Genomic DNA, 27,128 nt, shown 5'->3' on the forward strand with positions numbered 1-27,128 from the left:
TCCCGGCAAGACTACAAAAAAAAAAAAAAAAAAAAAGCAATCTGTTCCAACGACTCGGGAATTAACCCATGAAATCCAGTGTCACCTTACACAATAACATCCGGTGCCAGACTGACGTGGCGATGGAAGACAGTGGAACATTTCGGTCGAAAAGCTAGCCAAAATTCAAAGATCAAGTATCGTGGATAAATAACTTTTCGCAAAACCCAAACACCAATAGTGAGCAAATTGAGGCGTTCAGTGAGAGGAAGCTATACCGCATTCGAAGAAAGAAAAAAAAATCAAGAGTGTTGATCACTTTTTAGCTAATTATTTATTCTGGAATTATAAGCATCAAGCAGAGGTTCTATATATGTGACGAAACAAGTTTTTGCAGTCGTCAAGTTATACCTGCTTAATGTTGTGTGACATAGCTTACTTTCTCACTGAATGTTTGAAGATTCCTTGCTGACAAACTTTAAAAAAAACTCAAAGTAGGGTAAATTGCCATGAAACATATCCAGATACAAATCAAAAATAAACGCCAAACTGTACGAAGTGCTTAGGAAAAGCGACTGGGATAGTGAAGAGGCCACGATTCTTTTCAACTTAGTCGTCCAGTTTCAAAACGGCTCTTGTCTATTTACGGAAAATCCCAGAAAACTTTAAAAAATGTAGAATTTGTATGTTTTGTAGAACTGGGAATACTTCAGTGTGCTCATGTGAAAAACCTGAACATCCTCAAATATTTCCAGTTCTACGAAACGCTTCAATCCTACAGTTTTTCTCGATTTTCTGTAAGTGGACAAGAGCAGTTTTCCGACTGAATTAAACATTTATTTCTGTATTCAAGATGACCTCTGCTCTTCAAAAAAAGATGACAAAAAGTACAACTACAGCACATACTGGATATACCTCCCTTAGTCTTAGTCACTGGGAGAATATGCTGAATCTGCGAACGTTCAAAGCTACAGTAGTAGGCGAGAAGGAAGGTAAATTTAAATTTTGATAGAAGCTTGTGATTCCGTTCAGTAAAGAACAACTCCATATCATATGTCGTGAAAGCAAGATGACCTTGTATTTTGAGGCAAAATACCTAGTCTTGGATTCACAAATACACGGTACATTTTATTTTTATTTCAATTTACCGGTTTATTTTTGGGCATTTTTTTTTTTCAACTTGGCCTAAAATTTTACGTCGGAATGATGATAGGCCTTGGGGACCACACACCAGGGCAAAGGGATAACGACAGTAGCGGCCAAAACTCTTTAGGGAAGATATCATCCCAGTTTTTGCTATGTGGAACTGAGGATAAACAGTCAGTAAGGCCGAATTCGGATTCGAACCTAAAGCCTCCCAAATCTAACGCTCTACCAACTGAGCTATGGTCGCTTGGCTTGATTTATCTTTAAAGCCAATGCCATTAGAGAAGCAAGTACACATGAACAAAGTAAAAAGAAGGAAAGTAAATAAAACAATAAGTATTAGTAAACATTTATTATACTCTTCCATTCATTTCATACACAATGTATACATCTGTTGAATAACCAAGATGTATCAAAAAGTAATCATAATTTATTGCATCCGTTCATCGTCATACAACGAAATTGGACATGTCATTTATATATATACCAGTATACATAAACATACATACTATTACTACATATAGATTCTTATGGTTTCACTAATTTACTTACTATACATTTAATTTTACGTATACGAATTATTTTCTACATATCCTTCAACCGAGTAAAAGCAATGTTCAATCAAGTACCTTTTAAGTTTGGATCTAAAGCTATTGACAGAGACTTGATTTTTTATACATGATGGAAGTAAATTGTATAATAGAGTACCTTTGTGCGTAACTGATTTATTGTATATATTTGTCCTATGTGCATGCAAGTGAATGTCGTCTTTACTTCTTGTGTTATAACTGTGAATGTCTTTGTTAACAATAAATTCACTACTATGTTTTTTCAAATACATTAATATTTCGAACAAATACATTGAGGGAAGAGTCATTATTACAAGTTCCTTAAAAATATTTCTGCAAGAAGAGTTCCATTTTACTCCTGCAAGTATTCTTACTACTTTCTTCTGTAGCCTAAAGATAGCAATACTTTTAGGTTCATTTCCCCAGAACAACAAGCCATATTTTATTGTAGAATGAAAATTTGAGTAATATATACACTTAGCTGTTTTTACATTAATCTTATCTCTTACACATCTAATTGCATAGCATAGTTTGCCAGCAACTAAGTGGTGGCGACATCGGAGCTTTTCGTGTGCTGCATCTTCAAGTTTCTGAAAGGAAGAATTCTAGATCACCCAAATAAAACTAACAAAGAAATTGATCATAATGCACATTACAAAACTCATGCAAGTTGGATCAAATAAATGCATTGTCCTGTCACATTAAAAATTTCATAAAATGTTAAAACTGAGAAACACCCTTCCTACAGTCACTTTTATTTGTAAACCAGTAGCATTTTTTTTAAAAAAATTATATGTTCTTGCGCGAGAATTAGAAAAAAAATATGCTAAAACTGGATACAAATAAATAAAAGCAAAAAAAAATTTAACCTTCGCACTACCGAAATCTATCCACGAACACGAACTACCAACAAGTGGGGGAGCTATTTTGTGCTCACTTGAATTATGACAAGTATACGTTCATAGAAATAATTGTGTGAAATGGAAATAAAATACAGGTGAAATGTAACTCATAATAGGCATTCTTTTCATTTCAAGGTCACAATTATGACGAGTTAATTAATAAAACTAACTATTGATTATTATTATTATTATTATTGAAAGGAACTATAGAAATAAAATGAAATCTTTAAGTTTCACGTCCCATGATTATGCCGGCTAGGCTAAAAGGAGACGGTGATGATGAGAAATGGATGAAATAGTGGAATGATGAAAGTGGGAAGACACGGGAGAACTCCGAGAAAACCCACGCACATGGTGTTTGTCCACCACAAAGTTTACTTGACGCGAGCTGGGATCGAACCACGGACCCCCATGCACCAGAGGCGAACGCTCTACCACTGAGCCACCGCGGCCCAAAGTAACTATAGAATATATAGGGTGTTTCAAAACAACAACAACAACGTTTGGGAGGTGATTCCTGACACCAAGATAAGACAAAAGTATAGACCAACATGGGGGCACAAATGCTTCCTTTCGCAGTTATAGGCTACCGGAAACATGAGAAAATGAACTTTAAAGATCCATAGCTCCAAAACTATGGGACCTACCGTAGTCGGGTCAAGACTTAATTTAGGAACTAGTATGTGTCCTAACCAAAGTGTGGTACTTCCACAACAATTTTTATAAAGGTAGTTGGTGAGTACTTCAAATTATATGCCTGTAGCCAAACTCCCTCTATAAATATTGTTGCGTGAGGACCTTAGGATTCTGAAACATGAATTTTCGAATAAGGCACATATTAGTTCCTAAGTGATGTCTTCACCCGACTACGGTAGGTCCCATAGTTTTGGAGCTATGGACCTTTAAAGTTCATTTTTTCATGTTTTCGGCAGCCTATAATTCCGAAAGGAAGCATTTGTGCACCCAGGTTGGTCTATACTTTTTGTCTTATCTTGGTATCAAGAATCACCTCCCAAACGTTGTCGGTGTTGTTTTGAAACCTGTATACATGTAAGACAAAGTATATTTCAGGAGAAGAATTTGTGCAGTGGTTAGCACAAATACATCTGCGAAAAGTTTTCGGTTAGATTCCCTAGCTATACAAGATATTCACACTGCTGATGGCCCTTAGAAACAAAGTACCACCTTATTATAAAAAATAACTTAATCATTTAAAAAATATAATTGGCTGGTTCGAGTACACAATTGGCTACGCACACTTTTTTGGGGGAAGGGGGATTTTGGAGGCATAAGCCATTTCTGTATTTACACTGTATAGGAACGGTTAAGTCAAATTCCTAAAATTGAGAAAGTTACAGTATGTCAAAACCAGTTATATCTGATTGCTCTCCTACTATTCTGAAACCTTCAAACTGCTCTCCTATAAAATTTACTTTTCCCGACTTAGCCAGTTATTCACTGGAACCAGCCAATTGTTTTCAAACTAATCACTCAACCCTAAGAAATTTATTTTGCAGTTTTGTATGTACGGAGTTACACGAAATTGAAGCTGTAAGTAATGAGTGGATAGAGTACCGAGGATATAAATCAACGAAATTTATATATTGCTGCGGCAATAAATCTTCGAGTTCGTTCCAGTAAGTGAGCAAAAGGTGTATGAAAAGAGGAAGTTGCATATGTACTATCACTAGAAAAACAATCTCGCAAAAGGAGTTGCGTCTGCTACTAACGGGGAAGGAGGAATTTTGTGCCCAGAAGGAGAAAAAGAAAATACTATGAAATAGAACATTTAAAATGCATTTTACTGGTTGCTATATATTTCAGGAAAAGATAGGCGACAATAACTAAAAGCTTGAGAAAGTTAAGTGTTAATAGGAAAAATAAAACAGAGAAAGATAGAAACAATGCATGTGAGAGCAAAGTAACCTTTGCCTTCGGTATGACGAGGGCTAAGAGCAAAACCACGAACATACAAATAAAACAAGCTTCGAAATGAACTGCGAATTGTTTTTCAGCAATGATTGATATCGAGAAGTACACTGCTATACTTTTTTTTTTTTTTTTTTTTTTTTTTGCAAAAAAAAAAAGTTTATATATTTAATTTACTTTTCTGGACGGACTGAGAACTTGGTCTAAACCCGTCACGTCCGATGGATAACGTCTCTCAGCGGACGTATAAACCCAGGAAAGGAATGTAGAAGATAGCGGCTAGGCCCTTTAGGTAAGGTACCATCCCGACACTTAGTCTTCCATGACTAAGTAAACTATCCCTGACCCGCTATACTACGAACAATAGCGTTTATGATTAGACATATTTTTTAAGTCGGTATCCACGTCTCCATATCAGTGAAAGCTCTAACCTTGCTTTCAAATAATAAACACCATCATATATCACGATACAGGGTGTCCGTCACTAAACCCTTAAACAATCGAGGGAGATTTCTCACAGCAAAACAAAGTATACTTTATCTGAACATTCATCGAAAATTCGGTAGTTCTTGAGAAAATCAGAAACCATTGATTCATCCTATCCCTCTTCTATGATTTTAAGAATGAATGAATAAATGGTCCCACTCTAAGAATTGCTGATAGATTGTACGTGTAGATTTAACAATTTAGCAGTAATTCTGTGATTTTAATTATTAAATGGAGAATGACATATTAAAGTCTGCTCAATTCTTTAGGTAAACTAACACAGCGACTCGGAATTAGCTAACGGGATCCCCTCTTCCAGAACATGTGGACTCCAAATTCAAATTGGTCAAACACCTGAAGAAGGACCCCTTGATAAATACAATGGAGTCCCGCTAATCTGAACTAATTGGGACTAAACCCTGTTCGAATTACGTGATTGTTCGGATTAGCCGAAATAACATTAAAATCACGGGTTGAAGCGGGTGAACGGGTCTATTGTATTAATACATAGTGTATAATATTTCAAAACACGTTTTCTGAGTCACGTATATGTACTGTACTGGAAAAATGTTTAAAATGTTGGAAACACTCGATGCCTTTATTTTTCCACGTACGGTAGTTTATGAGACGATGATGAAACTACACGTCGTCAGGGTTGTGAAAACCCCAAGTTTAAAAAAAAAAAAAAAAAACAGTGGGTTTCATTGGGTAAAATTGGGCAAAATTGGGTTTTATTAAATTTTGTACGTATATTTAAAGCCATATTCCTACTTAATATACCTTATATGTTATACTGTACACACGAAATTATGAAATTCCCACGTGACACTGGTAGTTCACGTCTGGCGCGGGTTCCTAGTTCGATCCCAACTTTCGCCAAGTACGTTTTGTGGTGGACAAACATCGTGTACATGGGTTTTTGGGGGTGGTTTCGCCATGCCACCATTATTATCCATATCATCACAGTCTCCCTTAGCCGAGGTACATAATCGTGAGACATTAAACTACACTTAATAATAATAATAATAATAATAATAATAATAATAATAATAATAATGCACAAGGAATCCGTGAAGTCCCATACGCGTTTCGTGAGAGAGACTTTGCACCATTGACACTCGCTTGTATTTCGATTTCTAAAAAGAAAGAAGTCCACAATTTTCTAGTTACAAAGAGGTCGATAGTTTTATGTAATACAGAATAGGAATAAAATCCCCTCTTACACTTATGATTCAAATCCCTGAGCCAGCCGTCTTGAGTTTCAATTAAAACACGCGGGGCTAATAATGGGATAGTACCTCAAGTTCAGGAGCGAGATAAAAAAATTACTTTATTGAATGGATGTTCTTTTTCTAAAAGAAATAAAAAAAATTTTTGTAAGAACTGAAATGTTGGAAATGGATTTTTTTTCTCATTTTCAGTTGCCAATTTGGTTTTTTACAATATATTTTACGATTAAAGGGGCATTGTGGCATACAATAATTGTACTGTGCTTCACAGACTTCATCATATAGGCAAAAATAAATAGGGAGTTCCACGATATGATTGTCGTTAGTGTTGAGAAGATAGAGGTGTATCTTTAGTAATTTCCTTTTTCAAGTGAAGCGTCCTCGATTTGTAATTAACTGACACACGGAGCAAGACATTTTATCTGTTTATATTAATACCCAAATATATAACAAAAACAAAGGAAATATAGCCGCATTCCATACTAGCTGAAGTGCCCTTCTTTGTATGGCTAGAATTAGGCCCAAGGAAAATGTTTGAGCCTCGTCTCTCCATTAGGATACGCATATCAATGAAATAGTAGTAAGATATTCTTTTTCTGGCATGAATTTTTAATCTCCTTTTCCCTTAGGAAAGTTACCTTCCCCTTCCCTTACGCCCTTTAAGGAAAGTTACATAATAATATCGTCGTTTGAGGTAGGTACTAAATGTGTTCTAAAACTCATTTAAAACTGTTCAAGCATTTCCCGTGACGCGATCACAAACAACAGACATAGTCGATTTAAATGTGAGGAAAGGAATTACTGAAAACACCCTCTTTCTTCCCTTAAAATTGAAATTTTCAAAAACAGTCTAAGTAAAACAATAAATAAACAATAATAATGAACTATGTATCAAAATTCACTTCAAACTGTTCTACCGTTTCCCTGTGATGCGATCACAAACAACAACATCGCTTTCAATATGAACAAAGGAATAATGGAAAATCATCCCCTTCCCTCACAAAACGAAAATTTTCAAAAACATTGCAACACATGCCAGCTTATTTTTAATGAAAAGTTTATATACCGAGTTTAATATTCCTAATTTGGCGAGCTCGTGATATACCGTTTTTTTTTTTTTTTTTTTACATTAATTTTGAACTTCCTTTATTCCTTCTCCTAGGATGCGCCCTTGAATCAAAATAATATAAAAAGCCCAGCTCAGGTAGGTACTAACTCCTGTATGTTCAAAAGATTCATTTCAAACTGCTTAACCGTTTCCCTGTGTTATATGATCAGAAACAACAGTTAAAATCGCTTTCAAATTATAGAAAATGCTTCCATTCCCCACTTAAAATGGAAACTTTCAAAAATACTGGGACAAGGGTTCACTTACTTTTAGTGGGAAGTTGACATAAAAAATGTCATCTTCCTAACTTGACAGAATCGTGAGATACTAAGATCTTCGCATAGATTTTGAACATCCACTCCCCCATAGAACACACATTTTAATCAAAGTAACCTGATTAAACACCTAGTTCGAAGTACGTGCACCCAAAAATTCATTCCAAACGGTTTAACCGTTTTCCCGTGTTGCGCGCACAAAATTCTTTCATTTTTATATAATAGATTACAGTTGAACAGTGTTACAGCGAATTTGATCGAGCGCAAATAAAATTCGTTATGAATTATTCCCAAATCTTTTTTTTTTTTTTTTTTTTGTTTGCTTTCAATGGTGTTCTGTTCTGGTTGTAAATACACATTTTAACCCAATTTTGAAACTAGGCATACACTAAAAAGTACGATTAAAAGAAAGTAATTATAATCATATTTCGATTATTATTTCAATTCAAGTTTTGAAGTGTATTTTTTGAGATGGTCTTTTTTGGGTTTTATTGTGTTTTTTTTTATATGGGTTTTACCCAATAAAACACACTGGGGAATTTTGGGTTGGGGAAAATTCCAACAACCCTGCGCGTCGTCCAATAGACTCTCTTCACTCCAATAAAAGACAATAACTGAGTTCATGTCTTGTAACAAGTAATACTAGTACGGTGCTATGATACTATGGTAGATACTAGTACAATACTAGTAATGTACACTACCACTATTGTATGTTCAGTATACGTTACAGTACAATACCTATTCTACTATATTACTGTATTCCACTCATACTAAACCTACAAGTTTCAATGTTGTACAGTATGTACACTGTATTCTATTTTAAACTTTGTGTAATTGTCGTAATGTGGCTTTAAACCTAAATACATGCATTGAAGAAAAAGAATCTGTATTTAACGAAAGTACTTTGTTAAAAAAAAAAAAAGAAAAAAAAAACTCCCGGATCTGTTCGGATTAACCAGATGTTCTGATTATACGGATCTGATTATACCAGGTGTTCGGATTACCGGACTTCACTGTATTCACAATCCTCGAAACTATGGCTGAAATGACACTTTTACCTGTGTTAAAATTCAATTATTTTTATATGATATATATATATATATATATATATATATATATATTATTGTTAACCTCATGCTTTTGAATAGAGGATTATGTTTAGCAAACGTAAGTCCTTCTCGCAGTCTTAATTCACCTGCAAATTGATGGTAATTCTCCGCATCTCAATCAGCACAAGAGGATTACTGATAAATTTAAAAGCACCATAATTATGTCATTTGTAGAGCAATTTGGATATTTTTTCATTGAGATATTTTGTTTATAAAATGAATATCATGAACCATTCAACGTCTTACCAAATTTAATTTACCAATCCGATAGTTGACATTTTTCGACTTCTGAGATCGATTCTCTCAATATATATTGCTTTTCTGTGGTTGTTCATATGAACTTGTTTTTGCGTTTTGGTGTAAGAAATCACCTCCCAAAATTTATTGGTTTTGTAACGAAACACCCTGTATGCAAAAGAACCTTTGTGGCAATAATTAGCAAATGTAAATTCAATGACGAATTGAGTTGAGTTGATTTTGAGTTTAACGTCCCGTTCAGCAGTGAGGTTATTTGAGACGTGGACCTGTTGATTAACGTGGAATCCGAACCACATGAGCTCCCACCGGGAATCAAATCTGGGCCTCCCACGCCAAAGGCACGTACCCTAACCACTTAGCCACGAAGGAACTTTGAATGAACAGCTGTTTGTGCTCAAACTGTAAACATGATATTATTATTATTTTATACCGAGTGTTTCACGCAATTAAATCAAAATAACATGATTTTTCTGATAAATTAAGTGGATCTCTCTGATTGCAGATTTTGAAGCTTTTCCTTGATTCATTTTAATTTAGTTGATTTTTCAGTCAGTATAGACTCTAGATATCCTTCGACTTTGAATCTGACTTTGAAACTGTAGCCATTAATTTACCAAATGTTAACATTTGTATTATATGCATTTATATGTCGCCATCCGGCATATTTACTGTTTTCTTAAAGAAACTCGAAAGTCTTTTGGATTTCATACGAAAAGACTTTGAAAAAATGGTCATCTGTGGTGATATTAATGTAAATTGGATAGTGGAAACAAAAAAGAAATCCGATCTACAAGATCTGCTGAATGTGTACAATCTCCAAGCGCTAGTGGATGTACCGACACGTCATAATAAAAGTGCCCTAGATCAGTTCATCATTAGTAAAAAACAATTGGCCTATAACCTTGAAGTATTTGTTCCTTTTCTGATCATGATGCGATTATTTTAAAAAATCACTTTAAACAATACCACTGTTCTTAAGTCTAAAGTATACACAGTTACAAAGAGAATTTTCTCCAGTCATAATATGGAATATCTTAATTTCTTGCTTTCTCACGAGTCTTGGAACGGAATATATAAACGTCTAACAGTGAATGTAAGTTTAAATACTTCTTTGAAACTTTCTTACATTACTTCAACATGGCGTTTCCAAAAGTTACTCGTAAAATCCGGATGGCGTCTACTAAATCGTGGTTAACTAAAGGTATTAAAATTTCTAAAAGTAACCTATTTAGATATAATAGATTACTCAAAATAAATACATCACTTCCTCACATGTTTCGAAATTATATTTTTAAGTACAGGAAAATATACAGAAGAGTAATTAAAACAGCTAAATTACTATCAAATAGCTAGCTCCTCTATACTTAATTCTACTAATAAAGCTAAAACTATGTAGAAAACCTTAAATGGTGGAACAAACAATAAAAAGAGCGACTTTGAGTATGTTAAAGTTGGGGACGAAATTATTAAAGAACTTAAGCGGATTGCAGATGTCTTCAATGATTATTTTCTAGATAGTGTACAATTACCTAACCCCATACAAGCGAGTTATGACGACTCGATGAAAATTCCAATGCATTCACACACGTTCTTTTTAATTCCAGCGACAGTTAGAGGAGTTATGGAAAATACTGAGTACGATGTCCAATTCGGGATCTTCAGGTTTTGATGGAGTTGTATTAAATTATGTTTTCCTTTCATTGTAAATCATCTCTGTTATTTAGTAAACCTATCTCTTGAGAAAGGATATTTTCCATCAGTGTTAAAAGTGGCAAAAGTAATTCCTCTCCATAAAAAGGGCAGTGTGCATGATGTAAGAAATTATCGCCCAGTCTCCATTCTTTCCACGTTTTCAAAAATGTTTGAATATGTGATGAAGTCACGACTCTACAATTTTTTGAAGTCATGTAACTTACTATCACCATCGCAACATGGCTTCCAAAATAAGAAATGTATTGAAACAGCCTTGTTTGATTACACGTCCAATATAGCTCTTGAATTAAAAAACAGTATGTTGTTGGCCTATTCATCGACTTATCCAAAGCTTTTGATACAATTGATCATGCTATTCTTTTAAGCAAGTTGTATGCTTATGGTATTAGAGGAGTAGCTCACAACTGTTTTTTCTCTTATTTATCCAGTAAACAACAAATACCAAAATATCAAAATAGCACCAGATGGGTTTCAAACAACTTGTTCGTCTTTGTCAACTGTAATCAGAGGTGTTCCCCAAGGTTACATTTTGGGTTCTATTCTCTTCCTGAGATATTATATATATATATAAATGACTTGTTAGAACATATGTATCCAGCAAAATGTATTCTATATGTTGATGACATCACTATATCAGGAAAATCAGTAGAAGTTGAGAGGAAATCTGAGATTTTTACGGACAAATTAGTAAAATGGTTAACAGCGAACAGGTTAACTATAAATCATGATAAATCGATTCTCTTACATTTTCATTTTCCAGGAAAACCGCGTATATCACCTAGAATAAAAAAATCTTCTAACTTACTCCAATATTCTTGCATGCTTTTAGGTGTAATCATAAGTGACGATCATCCATGGTCTCCTCATATCTCCACTTTAAGCAAGAAAATAAGTAGCGTGTGTTTTGCCTTATACAAACTTCAAGGTACTGTGTCGAAAGAAGCACTTCTTAGCTTTTACTGCGCCAAGTTTAATTCATTAATTAACTTCGGCATAATACACTGGGGATCTGCGGAAAATAGTTTAAGCGCTTTCCGATTGCAAAAGAAAGCGATTAGAATAATTTTTGGATTACCCACAAAATCGACATGTAAAAAGGTTTACATAGAAGCAAAAATTTTAACACTCCCCAGCTTATACATCTATTAATCTATTCTTTTTACTGTGAAAAACAAACATCTTTTTATCTTTAACAAAAATGTTCATAACCATAATACAAGACAAAAGGTAGTGACATATTTGTGATGCATCAAAAATATGCTAATATAAGCAATACCGTGTACATGAATTGTGTCAGATTGTATAATAAACTTGCTCTGCACTTGAAAAATATGGCTAATGTTTCCATTCTTGGTAAGACGTTATATAATCTATTCGCTGAAAAGTGCTATTACACCATTAAAGAATATTTAAATGACTCATTAGGTGAAGAGTTGATAACAGATACTCGTGAGTACATGCTGGTCTGGTACAAACAGTTACCTAATTACGATGTAAATTGTCATGTTTTTATACTTAATATATCCTATTATGTGGTTATGTATTTTAGAAAGATGCATGATGTATATCTCTGATACTTGACAATATTGTATGTTTTTTTTTCTTTCTTTCTTTCTTTCTGACAACTGTAATGCTTACATGAGAATTTTTCATGCTTTGTAAGCTAATGAAGCAGGCAAATAAATCAAATGAAATAACCGGAGGGCACTCGGGAAAATTCTATTCCCAGATTGAGCTACGGTCGGTCGGTAAAAAAGACAGCTGTCAAGTGTTTATACCAGCTTTCAATAGTACAGGGTGTCCAATATACAATGCATCCCGGAGTTTGGGATAGTAGAACTTTCGAACCTGAAGCGATATACACATAGTGGTTATACCAAAGTGAAGCTTTGTTCATGCATATATTTTTAAACTAGAAAGTAACGATTGAAGTGCACTAGGAACCACACAGTGTTGCCAGATGTAACCAAAGGTGTAAATATTTTTTTTTTTGCACAACACGTAAATTGACCCATAACTCATACGTATGGATGTTCTGTCGTTAATTTTCGGTTTGTTTGGTTGTAGTAGCTTGTAAACTATGGAGCAGATAAAGAAATTTTCATTTCAACCGATAACTAATCGGATGAGGCCTCTGTAAGGGGAAACTAAGGAAATCGTAGTTTTCAGAAATTTACACTCTGAATTGGCAACATTGGTGATGTTCCAGTGCATCAAAAGGTATGTTAAGAATCTGTCTACATTATGCGAGTCCTGAAAACATTGTAAAAGAAACTTAGAAATTATCATGATAAAACTTTTACTTACATGCACCCGGAAACAGTGCCATTCATTTCTATGGAGCTACTTAAAGCAAAAGGTATACAAGAACAATTCTCGAACTATACAAGGCCTGTAAACGAACATTCGCAGTGCCATTAAGAACATCAACCCTTCTACTCTTCATAAAGTTGCTGCCAACATGGTGAACCAGTGTTTGAATCAGAACAGGGGGCACTTCCAGCATCGTTGTAGAGCTGATAACTCATTTCGTGATACTAGCAGTGTTGCCGGGTTCACGTAAGTAAAAGTTTTATCATGATTAGTGTTGTAAAGGCCTGAAAAAAACGGAAATTTTGGGTAAAAAACCAGTTTCTTTAAAGATTTTTCCCGAGCTTGAAAGAAAAAAAAAAAACGGAAAAATTGGAATTTTCAAATATTTTACTAAATTATACTTTTAAAATAAAAACTAACAAGTTTACATTTAAGATCATTGAATAGTTATGTTTCTTGTATTAGAATAGGGAAGTTTTGTGGCAACAAATAACATCATCTTTAAATTTAGCACCGTGATAGAATGGAGTTATGGCTACAAAAGATCCTAAAATATAATCCTAGTTAGTTTAATTAATATTGGTGCATTTAAATGATCTTACGTAATCTTATAAATTTACATTTTTATGACAGGGCAGTGTTAAAATAACAGGGCCAGAATCATTTTAGTTAATACCAGTACAGATGGTGATTAGAAAAATGGAAACACCTGTAGTTGGGAACACGTCAGATGCATGGGTTGGCAGTGGTGTCGTGGCGCCCGCAGCACCGGACCGCTGGTGGTGGTGTGTTAGGTCGGTCTCCATTCTACGTCAGGCGCAGTGGAACAGCAGTGTCCAGTGGCTGCAGCAGACGGAGGTAGTGTAAAATGGGAGACCTCTCAGATTTTCAAAGAGTGCAAATTGTTGGTGCGCGGTTATGTGGAGTGAGTGTGACGGCAGTGGCTACTGTGTTAGGTGTGTCGCGTGGGACAGTATCGAAGGTGATGACGGCCTACACAACACACGGGAAAACCACATCGGGGAAGCGGAACAGTGGGCGGAAGAAAATCATGAGTGACAGGTCACGCCGGGTATTACAGCGCATTGTCACGCAGAACCGTCGTGCCACTGCGGAGCAAGTGACGGAGGAACTCAATGAGCACCTCCCCCACCCTGTTTCGACAATCACAGTCCGCCGCGAATTACATGAGATGAACTTACGGGGTCGTGTTGCACGGGCCAAAACGCTCATGGGACCATAACGCTTTCGCACGCCACAAATGGTGCCGCGACCATGCAACTTGGACCGTTGAGGACTGGAAACGTGTGATATGGTCGGATGAGTCATCCTTCACCCTATTCCCAACCACGGGCCGTGTTTATGTGTGGAGAACGCCCAAAGAAGCTTATGATCTGCAGTGTCTCCGCCCAACTGTGAAACATGGCGGCGGCTCGGTGATGCTGTGGGCCGCAATATCATGGTTTTCATTGGGTCCTGTGGTCACACTTAGCGGACGAATCACTGCCAATGATTATGTCGCAATTTTAGGAGACCACTTGCATCCGATGGTTCGGATGCTGTTCCCGGACAATGACGCCATCTTCCAGGAAGATAATGCACTCATTCACACAGCTGGCGTTGTTGCAGCGTGGTTTGAGGAACATCGGGATGAAGTTCAACACCTCCCCTGGCCCGCCCAATCCCCAGATCTCAACATAATTGAACATCTGTGGTCCGTCTTGGAAACACGACTCCGGCGACGATTTCCACCTCCATCCTCTCTCACAGAACTGGCCGATGCCCTAAACGAGGAATGGTGTAAAATTCCACTTGCTACCATTCACGACCTCTATGCCTCCATCCCACGTCGCATTAAGGCTGTTCTGAAGGCGAAAGGTGGCCCGACACCATATTAATCTGGTAAGTTGCAATTTCGTTCAGGTGTTTCCATTTTTCTGATCATCATCTGTATGTTAGAATCAAATACACTGTATATTTTATGGAGATATGTATCTTCCTTGTGCTCAATAAAATTTCCGGAAATTTTGAATCCATTAGAAAAAATCTTTTGTTCGGAAATATTGGCAAAACCCGGAAAATATAATTTAAAAACAGTTTCTTCGCCTGATGCTAATCTTATTAGCTGTAACGTGTCTGCAGCATACATACAATGTATTTCGCTAGCAGGAAAAATACTTAAAGCAACAGCTTTTAATTTTATTTTTTAGTTTTCTGATTTCTAATAAAAATCCCTTTTTATTATTTGTAATTATATTTTTCGAACAACTCAAAAAGAAAGATGATCTTATTTACATATACACACATACACCACACAAGTGCGTAAATTTGAGCAGCGACAAAAGAATTTAACATGTGAAATTTCCGTTCGTTATTAATGAAGACTAGCAGAATACCCGTTCTTCGCAAAGGAAGAATGCGTTTCATTTTGGGTATAAAGGGCACCAAAACTGTCACCAATGAATTTAGGGACCCCCAAAACTATGGATTCGACACTAATATCGGTCATTTTTGATCATTTATATATATATATATATATATATATTTCCCCTCTTCCCCGCCCCCAAGTTACGAGGATGAATTTTGATTTAAACGGTATCGGAAGTGTTATTATTCATTTCAGCGACCCCACAAACTATGTATTCGACACTAATATCGGTCCTTTTTGATCATATTTATATATTTCCCCGCCCCCAAGTTGTGTGGATGAATTTGGATTTAAACAGCATCGGAAATGTAACTGCTCATCTCAGCGACACCGAAAACTATGGATTTGACACTAATATCGGCCATTTTCAGTCAGGGGAGTCATTTAGGGTGGCAAGGAGGGGCAAATGCCCCAACTTGAGTTTGAGATTTATCAATAGAATAGTACTAAATCAGTGAAAAGTGCGAAATTTTACTTGTATCAAGGGATCTTGCCCCTCTCCCCACAAGAAAAATCTGAAATGACGCTCCTGTTTTCAATCATTTTTATATCTCTCTTCCTACCCAAGTTGCGGGCCTGAATTTGGATTTAAACGGCATCGAAAGTGTCACTGTTCACCTCAGCGACTCCGAAAACTATGGATTCGACAATGACATAGGCTATTTTCAATCATTTTTATATATCTACCCTTCCCCCTCCCCTAAATTACGGGCCTGAATTTGAATTTAAGCTTTATCGGAAATGTCACTGTTTATCTCAGCAACCCCGAAAATTAAGATCGGTAATTTTTAATATATATATATATATATATATATATATATATATATATATATATATATATCCGCACTTCCTTCCTCCAAGTGCACCTTCAAAATGAAATAGTAAAATCAATCCCAGGTCCGAACCTCATCTGTGTTGAAAATTTTTATCGAGATCAGTCTGGTGGTTCAAGAGTTGTTAAGTTACAAATATAATCACTTTCATTTTCATATATGTAGATAATTTGTCGCACTAGAAAACAGGTATTAGTTTACATACAAAATTTTGTACTTGAAGTTTATATCAAAGTCTGTATTTGAATATTAAATAGTAATTATATGTCTTAGTACATGAGTACTAGTGAAATTTGTCTACTGCTCTCTCTTTTAAGAAGTAATTTGGTTAAAATTAAGGGGATCTTATACCTTTTACCACTGGTTTCTCAGTTCTCATAAGATAACATGTAAATTTTACTTCATGAATATCTAACGAAATATGGTACGTAACAACTTAAAATTTTCCATATGAATAGAGAAAATCAATAGAAATTAAGTAGTTGTTTCAATTTCACGCTTAATGACGTAGATCGCGAGTAATGAACTTTTTTTGATAACATTGTAGTGGACTATATATTACATAGTGGTTGAAGGTATCTGCTCCAATTTGGTCTTCACCAACAGATGTGCTGCTGACAGGCAGAATTCCCCTCCCCCTCTCAAGTCCTTTTCCAATGGGTGTGGTAGAACGCCCCGGGGTGCCACCCTCATCCTATTTGTTTCCTTCGTTTCTGGAGAGCAGGTAGATTTTCTGGTAAACGCCAGAAAGAAACAACACGACAATTTGAACTCTTCGCTTGTTACGAATTCCTGCTGCTGCATTAGTTAGTTCCAACTTTATAATAGCACTGCCTCAACTGTAAAAACATTATACTTTGGGTAGTAGGATCAACAGTTCGATACAGATCATGGCTGAAATTTAGCGTTCTTTTGCAGCACTAAGTTTGTATGAGACATTTACATGAATACAAAATACATAATTCCCTTTAGTCTAGTGACCAGGATTTGAAATTTGTGGCGGGTAGTTACTTCCGCTTCCTGGCAACATTATTCAAATTTTCAGGAGGTAATGAAAAAATCAACTTTACTTCAAGATCCATTTAACAGAAACGATGGACTGAACCCCAGAACCAAATTGCCTCTGAATAAATATACGTAAGTAACATTTCAAAAATACAGCAGCTCTTCCCGTTGGTATAGTGCCTAGCTCGCACAGTTTGGAGCACGGATCTCGGGTTCGATACACGGTGGAAGAGCCTTGAAATTTCAATGCCTTACTAAGGATACGGATCCCACTGAAGGTTCCGTAATCTCCCGTCTCTTACAACACTGGTACAGAAATGGAAGCTAAACTCTAAACCCACAAAGCCAACTAAGGTAATAAAGGACGGACGCAGTATTGTCACCATAATTTAGACTACGTGGGAGATTTTATAATGTTTCAAACTATGGTCATAAATATGAATGGAACTAGGGCTTCGAACATTTCTAGTTCTTGTTACTCGAAAGTAAGTAAGTGTAATATATATATATATATATATATATATATATATATATATATATATATATATATATATATATATATATATATATGGTGTTAGGAAATAACTTTGGGAAGTGAATCCTCACACTTAAACGTGAAAAAGCCTATAGACCAATCTTGGTGCAAATGCGTTATTTCAGAGATATAGTCTGCAGAAATTTGGTTGTAATGGTGGAAAAAAGAAATAACTAGAGAGCGAAATGTTGGATAAGTGATTATTTTCAGCCTAGATTCTAGTGGATATAGGAAGTGTGTTAGTTTTCCAGAATTCTCCAGGAAAGAGGTTGCATTTTCTTGTACCTCTAAAAATAATAGTTGTTTCCTGAAGGGTGAAAATTAGGGAGAAAAAATATTTTCTCGGAAACGTTTCCAAAGGATTTTGTTTATGTTTCATATATCAATTGTATTTACAACCCATATACTGTGTTATAAGTTATTTAGAAAAAAAAAAGTATTTCAGTTTTGGGCTGTTCTTTTCTGACGATAAAAAAAAGAAAGAAAGAAAAAGGCCATTCTGTTTGTAACCCGACAGTATAGTGTAACTCATTTGTCCTACAAAGAATCTACGGGGTAGTTTACTCTTGAAAATAAGTTTCGATTTTCTAAAAATCATGACCCAGACAACTTTGTTAAATAAATATTTTATTAATAACCGAAAACCGGTCCAACTCGAGGTCAAAGGTCAGCTAGCTCTTTTCGCTCAGCATCAAGACTTTCATTACAAAAATGTGTAAGCGCTTACGAGTTTTATTGAAGATTATGTAACATAATTGTTTGTCACAGAATAGCATAATGGAAGGTTTTTTTACTTCCAGCTTTATCCTAACTAAGCTCTAACCTAATCTATCTTAGGCTCTTATCTATTTCATAACTGTAACTGTGAACCAAATAATCTCTCAGATGTTTACAATTTCTTATCCCTTATTACAAATCTAAAGTAGATTTAACTTCATGAAAATAATTTTATATATTAGTTTCCATAACTCACAATCCCTTGTTCAGACGCGCTACTGGATTCGGCTTAGTCAATCTTGAACAGTGCTGAATGGGCAGACTATAATTTGTGCTCTACTGGTAACTAGTTTACGTATGACATCGAGTTTGATTTATTTTATGGTTTAAAAAATAGAGGCCACGATTATCCATAAGGTAAAGAAAATGGTTCAGAAACAAGTAGCAGTGAGACGTGTACACCACGCAAAGGAGTTTGGTTTCTGTTGTACGATATTTTCAGAACTAATATTGAAACTGGAAATAGTAGTAGATTTCTACCACTTCCGGTTTTAGTAGATACTAGACTAGAGACGAAATAGATTCTTGTAACTCCTAATTGATTGCAGAAAACCGCTTTTGTTGTCTATTACAGTTTTTATTCTATAGCCATCACCGTTAAAACCGAAATGGTTGATTTCAATCTCTTTTGGTTTGAATATAGCCTAAAGACTGAAGATAGTAGTTATTTTTAGAACGCTGAATAGAAAGTAAAACACCGCTTCTCGCTTTTACCATTCCTGTTTTATGGAGATCACTATTGAAACCGGAAGTGGTTAATTTCTACGACTTCAGGTTTCAATTGGAGGTCAAACGAGGAGATGAAAGGTAGACTTAAGACGCCTGAGAGCTACTCGATTAGAGGAAACCGCTTTCATCTTTTTTTTTTTTTTTTTTTTTTTTTACCATTTTTGCTCTAAGTAGATCAATATTTATTGAAACCAGAAATTATCGTTAATTTGAATCATTTTTGGTTTTGGTAGAGAGTTAATAATAGAGATTAAATGTGTTCTCACAAAGCACAAAACCGGATCTCACTACATATTACTGTTTTCGATTTATGGTGATCAATGATCAAACCGGAAATGGTTTATTCAAACCCTTCCGGTTTGATTACATGGTTTCAATAATACACTCAATTCCTGACTCTTGACTCTATATTTTGACCAAATTTGGTGATGATCCAGGAAGTGGTTCTTTAGTTTTTTTTCTTTTCACACACACAGACAGACATGCATACACGGGTATGGTAAATATATAAAGGAGTTTTGGTAAACCAAACTAGTTATTTAAAAAAGGAAAACTTGGTTTCTGCCACCCCTGCATACAATTAATTTTTTCTAACAGCAGAAACATCATCTGTGGTTTTCTGTGATGAATAATATAAAACGAAAAGAAATCTATCCATTCAGACAACAAATCAAATACGCAAATAAGAAACATTTAGACTTTCTTTGGTTGTACCTAGAACCTGGGTATGGTACTATAGTTGTCAGTGGCAGAGGTGAAAGCTGTTCGCAGAATCTGTCCGCTTGAAGCAACAAAAGATGTAGAAAAGCAATCGGAAACATATGTTCGATACTGAGGTTTCAAAGACCATTATCTTTGTTCTATAGTTGCCGTGGTAAAGTTGTTGGAACTCAGTAGGAAAGTGGGGGTAGGGGTGGGAACGAAGGCTGCTCAAGGCGTAAATGATTATGAAAATGGAGGTGGTACACACGAGTTTCGCTTCTCCAATTGTCACAATGCATTCCTCCCCAGCATGTGTTCTTCAAACAATGTCATCCGTAGTAATTTATGAAGTATGAAAGTGGTCTTTGAATCTTTACCTGAAATAGTGATTCCGTCATTACGGAAGTAATTATTACAGTTAATCTAAGTAATCTAAGTTAATCTAAGTTTAAAATTGAGATAACCACCTCCTTTGTATTGCTCTTTGGCATTCGTATAGAAAATTGCAAGTTACTAAATGCAGTATTTTGTAAGATATTTATGAATTAAATTTTACATGTTACCTTATGGAGATTCTGAAGCCCCTGATGATGGGTAGACATCCCTAAGGAAATTTCACCAGATCAAAGAACATATTAAGAACTCAGTTTCATTCAAGAGCCCTATTTGTTGCAGCAAGAAGGCTTCATGATGATAAACTTGAATCCAACTGTAAAAGTTCTGTAATTAATGCACAACTGGATAATAAACGACTAAAAGGCACATAAAGGAAATGAGTGCAGACTATTAATTTTCACGAATAATTACAAGTTTTATTTTGGAATGCTTCTTTTTTTTAAATATTCACAATATTGAAATTTCTCAATTTACATTTTTCACGCGTTCCATTACTAGTAAAACTAACCTAATACAAAGATTTTTGTTATTTTCCCAATTTTTCCGGAAATTTTACAACACTAATCATGATAATTTCAAAGTTTCTTTTTAAATATTTTCAAGAATTGTATAATGTGGACAGATCCTTAACACACCTTTTGATGCACTGGAACATCAGCAGTGTTGCCAATTTAGTATGTTAATTTATGAAAACTACGATTTTCCTAGTTCTCCCTTACAGAGGCCTCAACCGATTAGTTATCGGTGGAAATGAATAATTATTTTTTCTGCTCCATAGTTTCCAAGCAACTACAACCAAACAAACTGAAAATTAACGACAGAATATCCATACGTATGAGTTATGAGTCAATTTACATGTTTTGCAAAGAAATTGATTTATACCTTTGGTTACATCTGACAACAATGTGTGGTTCCTAGTGTATTTCAATCATTGCTTCCTAGTTTAAAAATATATGCATGAACAAAGCTTCATTTTGGTATAACCATTATGTCTGTATTGTTTCAGGTTCAAAGTTGTACTATTCCAAACTCCGGGTTGCATTGTAAATTGGACACCTTATAGATTATTATACTGACAGAAGACTTACATTTCACTTTGCTTATATCTTTGTCGTAGAAAACGGTTTTATCTCAAACTTATTGCTACTGCCTTTCCCCAGCTCATCTGTATCGCTAGCTCATCACTGAATATTTTCTCCAGCATATTACTCAAGTCGACGTGGGTTCTTCCCTCCAGCAAGGAGGATGTGATTGGTTATTTAATTTCTGTTAGGTATTTCGTCCACTTTTTTTCTATTATTTTAAATTGTTCTCTCTCTCTCTCTCTCTCTGATTGTAACCTACTAATGCATTTACGCTTTATTATATTATAGCATTGTGGATTTCGACAATTCGTTGAATGAATATAATGGAAATTGCAAGTTCAGAGTAATAATGTAGGCTGTTGTATATTCCTTTCTTTAATAAAAAAAAAGTTCTTTAAAATAATAAAATAACTTATTCACAATGTAATCCTTACGAAAAAAAACAATCTTATAGTTTAGCGTCCCACGATTATGCCCTTTAGATAAGAGAGACAGATGATTAACGCAAGTGAATGATGATGGAAAAATTGCTGGAATTAGAATGTGGGAAGAAACGGGAGTACCCCGAGAAAACGCGCGGACACGATGTTGCCCACCAAAAATTTACGTGTCCAGGAGCCTTCAAAAAACGCTATCAATTAATGCTACTTGCATTATTTATTATTATTGCTAATAACTAGCCTGCGTTCAGCATGGAGTTTCTCCGCTAGACCTAACAAAAAGAAAAAAAATAAAAAGGTGGGTTAAAGAGTTAGGAATATTCCATAACTCAATCGGCTTAATGAGGAGTAGAATGTGATCGAAAAAAAAAGAAAGAAAAAACGCATCAAGATTCATTTATTGGGATCCCTTGATCACTGTACATTCAAGTCTTCCGATTATCCGATTAGGGGGTTAGTTTTACCCGCAGGAGCGACTGAAAATGGCCGCAATCGACGGTTGAGAAACAAAATACGAAGTCTGGGGAGAAAATGAATTGATGACCAAAAATTCTCCTTAGGGTCTTTCTTAAAGAATAAAAATTTTTAAAAAATAAAATAAAATTTGATATTCAGAAAAAGTTTATTATGGGTTTTTCGCCAGCTTTAGAATTCGATAATTGAACTGCAAATTTTTTTGTCATTAAAACCGACTACCAGGAAGTGATTAAAAAAAGAAAAACACTCACAGTCTTTACCTCTGATGGAAATGGGTTAGAATTTCCGTGATCAGTCAGAAGTCAGTAACTTCGTTCGAGCTTTATAGTATAATAATAATAATAATAATAATAATAATAATAATAATAATAATAATTGCAAGTGCCAACATTTCTATTGGTGATATATAGGGTCTCATCTCTATTCTGGCGCTGAAAATGGTGATGATGGTTTCGTGCAATACGTTTCCTATTCCTACGTCGTATGTACAACAAGGCAAGGAGATATGTTTTGTTGAAAACTGGACTCATGTTCTCTTTTTCACGTCCTAAAGTACCTTTCAGCGCCGTCAACGGTTTTGTCGGGGCTTCCACCGGTATTGCTGGTCTTGTGTGCAAACACTCTTACTCTACACACACAGCAATAAAATTATAGATTGAATCAATAACAGGGAGCTACGAAAGATATTCACTACACTTCACATTTAGCAGACAAATATTTCCGTTTTCATGAACCCCAACATTTTTTCATTAAGTTCCAAAAATTTGCTTGCGTATCAAACACTACCTTTAAAGACAGTGAAGCTTAACACTGTGCTTGGCTAATGGTTTGTGACCTCCTACCTGCTTATTTTAGTTATTTTTAAACAAGTGTGCTCTTTCACGTATTGTCTTTTCGAGCTCACAACCGAGGTACCTCACTGAGTAACACAATGCGTTAGTACATAGATTATAAACTGCTGTCTAATAACAAAGAACAAAGAGTATTTTCAATAGGTGTCACCACGTACAGTCACTTTCAAAAGTGTATAACATTTCTTCTGTGAATAACTTTCGAATTGAAATAAACGCCCACTATTATGTCCTTTACGCTAAGGAAGACGGATGATTAAGGATGATGATGGAAGAAATGGTGTAATGAAAATGTGAAAGGAAACGAGTATCCCGAGAACAGCCACGGATACGATGTTGTCCGCCACAAGCTTACCTGGCCGGGGATCGAAACAGGGACCCCACGTACCAGAGGTAAACGCTCTACCCGGAGCCAAAGTGCCCCCAAACTTTCAAATTAATCAGTCGGTTTGTATATATTTTTGGAGACCAGTAGAAAATGGCGCTTTCTTAAAGAAAATACAGAAAAGTTTTCTCAAGCAGACTGATCTATTCCAAAGTTATTTACAAAAAAATAAAAACTGTATCAAACAGTTGCAACTGACTGTATAGGCACAATCATACTCTGTACTCAGTCACTGAGCAACACTATTGATTCCAGTGGAAAAATTGCCATGTGGTCAATGAATGTAGGATACGGCTGCAGCAGTGTGTGGGATTCTTTTCTTTCTTTTTTCAAATGACCTTGCTAGACAATTACAGCGTTCTGTGTTTCGGGAACAGGGGCGTTCCAAAGCCTCATAAGTTCGGGGTATATTGAGTAAATGTGGCGACTGGATAATTATGATGTTCCAAATGACAAGTATACATAATATACGTAGTTTGCTTTGTAGTATTTAAATATCTCACGTAGCTCAAGCATTTCTGAAGTATTCTCCATTGCATGATCAACAGTTGGATATCTTACAATAATACATAATTTTAACTTGCATAATACGTTTTCAAGTTTTCGGCACGCACGTTTGGCGGGTGGGTGGGCAAAGTGCGTTGTCAAAAATTAGTGTGTTAGAGAAATCGCATTTGAAAGTTCAGACATAAATCCAAAATCCGCTTTAGGGAAAATTATTAGTTCTTGTAGCTCTTCATGTTAATAAGACTGTTTTTAATAACTTGAAAACACATCATTCGAAACAAAGCAGTATTTCAAGGATTTTTATACAATTACTGTCAGCATGCATAGAAAGTAACTACTTAGCGCATTTTACACTAATCTAAACTGAATGTGAGCGTGTATAACGCGCTATGCATGGGCGTGCCAGCCAGGGGAGATGAGAAGGACGCATCCCCCCAGAAATTTTCTAGGAGAGGATTGTCCCCCCCCCCCAGAAAATTGTATAACAGGAATTCTGCCCCAAATATCTCTGCAAAAATGATGAAATACTGGAATGGAAATGTCGATTGTCATATAATAATTCCTGGAATTGAAAGGAATTACAGTTTCATTGAAGAAAATTCTTTAACAATTATCAGGTGTAACGTATATTAGCGTTTCCGTCGAAGAAAAAAAAAAGATTTCTGATGGAATTCTAATTGTATATTTGGATGTAAAGGTAGGAGTTAAGTAATACGGCTTCTACTCAATAGATGCTTGTGATTGATTTGTATGCAGGTAAAGGAAGGAATTGTGTCTGTTTATTGGGCAAGGTTTGACTTTTACCTGTGGACAAATTAATCGCGGGACCACGGTTGTATGTGTGAGCATGCAACGTTACAACTTTCCAATCTTCAAGTGGTACTTGTTTTGGCTATATACTTGCTTAGATTAGAATTTAATGTTAAAAATAAAGCGCAGAGTAATATTCAGGAGATATATGAGAGGAAAATAAATTTGTGTGAAGAAATTTTTGAGGGTGCACCTAGCACAAGTTGGAACGAGTTGTTGCGCATTTGCTTGTTGTTTGTAAAAGGAGAAGAATTTACGGATAATTTTGAATTTTGGCTACAGTAAAGATGGATAATAGGCAGAATTATGGAAATATTGACAATTTTGATCGTAGTAGTTCGAGTAGTGAAGAAGGATTTGTAGGTTATGTAGCTTTTGAAAATCCTTGCTTTCATAATGCTGAGTCAAATTTTGAGAGTAACTTTGTTGAACCAAATCGTGGGAGGCCACGGATACGTTCTTCCTCTGTTCCAGGCTTAGATAGACGAAATGTACACAGACATAATATGCGTTCTGAGCATTTGAATTTTGATTTTAATAAATTAGCAACCGAAGGGGTGTATAAATTGTTGTTGGCCGAGACTAATCAATTACCTTTGGTAGACGGTACAAATACAGAATTATCATTCCAATTCATTTTGAAACTAGACAAAATAGTGCGTAGTAAAGATTTACCGTGTGATGTTATTTTAATAGCTAGTTTAGCGCGGACTAAAGGGGAATTTAATTACCTTTTGCAGTCAATGATTGGTACAGGTTCAGTTTGGAGTGACATTTGTAGACAACTTGTCATTAAATTCATCTCACCTTTGGCTAGAACACAGTTTATGCGTTTAGAGTTTTACCGAGTTATGAGGGAAAATCAAACCTTGTATGAATTTGTGGAGGAAAAATTAGCATTAATACATGTTTTAGATATGAATTTCGAAGAACCAGTGATTTGTAACTTAATTTGTAATATGGTTAGTCCAATGGTTCATAAGTTTTTCAACTGTAGGGGAGTACCGATGACTTTTGAACAGCTTGAGGACGCAGCTTTACATTTTGATAATATGTATAGGTACAGTAGGGATTATTACAAACTGAGAAATGCTGTCGGACCAGTAATGGGTAGTGTAAATAAAAATCCCCATAAGGGAATAATAAATAAAACCGCTATTTGTAATGTAATTAGTCAACCTAGTGTTAATAGTAAACCGGTAAATTTGATTGAAGGTAGATGTTTAGACGGAAATCCTGAACAAAATCAAAATGTAATAGTTTCTGGTAAGAATACTAATACGTCATCAGGTAATGAACAATATCAAGGTAATAAAGGTGCCATTAGGAGAAATATTGTGAATAGTTCTTCGAGTTCTAACAAACATTTTCGAAAAAGGAACAGTGCTTTTGGTAGAAATTCTGAACATAAGTCATTGGTGAATGAATCTGGTTTCCAAAATATAAATTCTTCACAACCTAATAAACATAATAGAGATCTTCTGGTTGTGCCTGCATATATAAAAGGGAAATTAGTAAAAACAATCCTCGATACAGGGAGCGAGTCCTGCTTTGTGAGTGAAGTATTCTTTAGAAATCTGCAAAAGCAGTGTAAAATCAGGGAAGTAGATGTTAGTTTGCAAGTTGTAGGTCTTGGTGATCAACAAGTGACAGTTAAATCACGAGTTCGCTTATATTTTCGGATGGGTTTTCAACAGTTTTCTGAAAACTTTTATATAGTTCCATCTACAGAGTTTGATCTCTTATTGGGAAATAGTTTCCATCGAAAATATCAAGCAGTGATAGATGTGTCCAACAGACTTTACAAAATCCAAGCTAGGAAGTTAATAATTCCTATAAATCCCCCATCTAACCTGCAACAGTCTACTCCTCATCATGTGGAATTTTATACTAATGAACCTAATACAGCTGAGGTTATAAAAGATAATGGTAAAAATGTCAACTTGAGTTTTGTAAATTTTTGGAAATTGCCGTTGTTAAATGAACCTTTGAAAACACATCAACAGACAGATAAAGATCTTCAAGAAATTATAGGGAAATTAAAAAAGAAAGAAAGTGTAGACTCATATATTTTAAGAGATGGTATCTTGTTAAAGAAAACGAAGAGCCAGATTGGGGATGGTTATAGAGTAGTAGTTCCACAAAGTTTAGT

At 35.3% G+C, this 27,128-nt stretch overlaps 1 long non-coding RNA gene across 1 annotated transcript in view; it reads right to left on the reverse strand.

The window, feature by feature from the left end:
- Positions 1–1,462: 1,462 nt before the first annotated feature.
- LOC145688282 (uncharacterized) overlaps positions 1,463–27,128 on the reverse strand; it is a 62,136-nt gene continuing 36,470 nt past the window's right edge. The window contains exon 3 of the long non-coding RNA XR_014131867.1: positions 1,463–2,284. This is a non-coding gene — a long non-coding RNA (uncharacterized LOC145688282). The remainder of the gene's footprint in view (positions 2,285–27,128) is intronic.

The sequence above is a fragment of the Thermobia domestica genome, chromosome 6 (genome assembly GCF_964235325.1).
Source record: "Thermobia domestica chromosome 6, izTheDome1.hap1.1, whole genome shotgun sequence".
In the NCBI taxonomy this organism is placed as follows: domain Eukaryota; kingdom Metazoa; phylum Arthropoda; class Insecta; order Zygentoma; family Lepismatidae; genus Thermobia; species Thermobia domestica.